General features: G+C 37.6%; 1 non-coding gene across 1 annotated transcript; it reads left to right on the top strand.

Moving 5' to 3' along the window:
• Positions 1-893: 893 nt before the first annotated feature.
• LOC115941072 (U6 spliceosomal RNA) lies at positions 894-997 on the top strand. The gene has a single exon (XR_004075802.1). It is a non-coding gene; the product is annotated as a U6 spliceosomal RNA (small nuclear RNA).
• The last annotated feature ends 1,199 nt before the right edge of the window (positions 998-2,196 follow it).

Below are 2,196 nucleotides of genomic sequence, written 5' to 3'. Positions count from 1 at the left end.
GGGGTAATGCAATATGGAAACATTGTTAGGGCATGAAGGAAAAACCAACTTAATGTTTCCTGTCCTCCATAAGATTGAATGTCGGTGGAAGATGATGCCATGAAAGTATGCTCTCTCCAGGGTAAGGAAGAATAATTGGATTCTGAAATAGAAAAGTATAGGTGGAAGCACTTAATATTCAGGGGCAAGAAAGATTTAATTACTCTAATAGCTAATATAGCTATAGCGGAAGTCAGGGTGTCTTGATATACATGTCTGTGATAATAGCAATAAATCATCGTGTCCTAGAGAAAAGATAGATAAGTGGAGTAGTGTGTTTCTTGACCTATAATAAATAAATAAATAAATAAATAAATAAATAAGATGATAACTTTTGAACTGATAACTGGCATCAGCCATCAAAAAGGAAAGTTGTGGTTCCTCACAAAAATTCCAAACTTAAGTCAGTTCACAGACCAAAAAGCCATTGGTTGAAGGGGAATCCAGGTCCCTTTGAGAATGAACTCTGCCATATTACTGCAAGTAAATTAGATAAATACTTCCCTGATCTTGTCCAAAAAGGACTTGTGGCCAATACTAGTATAACTGTATAGTTGGAAACAGGAATTAAAGATTGATAAATAAAGATTCTGAACTGAGACTGATAATGGAGGAACTGAAATACCAGGAACAGAGACCTTGGATGCCTGATGATAGGTAGAGTTTTGGCCCAAGACTGTGTCACAATGCAATGTATCTAACATGTCCATACAACTAATCTACAGTTATTTCCCAGGTCCCTAGGTGGGTAATTGAATTCTGATATACTTAACACCTGAAAGAATCCTCACATAGATCTATGATCTGTGGAGTAAGAACCATTTTGGTAAACAAACAAACAAACAAACAACACTGTGCTTGTTGCTGTAGCACATACACTAAAATTGGAATGATACAGAGATCAGCATGGCCCCTGCGCAAGGATGACATGCAAATTCACGAAGTGTTCCATATTAACCACCCCCGCCACACACACACACACATACACACAAAAAGCCAATTAGAAGTTGTCTACTGTCCTGGAGAATATATAAAAGCAATACCATATTGCAGGAATTATAATGATAAGCATCACCGTCAAATACTTAAGGAAAACAGGAGTAGTGGTTCCTATGATATTCCCATTCAATTCATCTACTAGGCTGTTAGAAGAAAGTCAATTAAAAAAATTGATCCCAGGGGCACCTGGGTGGCTCAGTCAGTTAAGAGTCTGCCTTTGGCTCAGGTCTTGATCCCGGAAACCTAGGATGGAGCCCCACATCAGGTTCCCTGCTCAGCACGGAGCCTGCCTCTTCCTCTGGCCTTCCCCCTCTCTTGTGCTGACTCTCTCGTGCTCTCTGTCTCTCTCTCTCAAATAAATAAATAATATTTTTTTAAAATTGATCCTGACTGATAGATGGCTATGGAATGACTACCTTAATTACCTAAGATATAGCCCCAAGTGCAACTGCATGCTTAATATGTTATATTTATTGATGCAATACCACATTCCCCTGGCACTTGACACATGTGAATTTATTTGGCATTTACATTTTTTTGATCCAGCAGAAAGGAGGACCAAAACTAGTTTGCCATCACATAGTAGGGATAGTGTAATAGGGACAGCATTCACCAGTTGTCAGAGGGCTATGTTAAATAATTCTCATGCTCATGATATGTTCTGCAGGAACACTGATCCTGTTGTTATTCTGCAAAACATCATGTTGGGTTACTATAATTATGTAACACTCTAATTAAACCCTATAATCAGGAAATAACAAGTGTTCTATAAGCCCTAGGAAGATAGCAGAATTCCAGAGAGTGAGGAAAAATCCTGTTGAAGAGGCAGGATCCTGTCATATCAGGGAATACCTTAGGGGTTTAAGTCAACTAGAGCATATTAGAACATTTTTGTTAATATGAATAAAAATTTAATGCACCTCACATTTCTTACTTATAGTAGTTGGTGGGCCTCTTTGGATTTTTTGAAGCAGCATATAACATACTTTAAAATACTGTTATGAACCATTTATTGAATGACTCATAAAATGACACTTTTTAGCAGAACTTAACAGCAAGAAAGTATTCTGCAAATTCAAACTATGGTGCAAGCTGCTCTATCATTCAAAGTATGTGACTCAGAAGATCTGATAGTGCTAGAGATATCTATGGTATATT

Source organism: Leptonychotes weddellii, chromosome 14, assembly GCF_054177405.1.
Source record: "Leptonychotes weddellii isolate Sample4059 chromosome 14, ASM5417740v2, whole genome shotgun sequence".
Lineage (NCBI taxonomy): Eukaryota > Metazoa > Chordata > Mammalia > Carnivora > Phocidae > Leptonychotes > Leptonychotes weddellii.
Note: the sequence above shows the minus strand (reverse complement) of the source record. Positions and strands in the feature narration are given on the sequence as shown.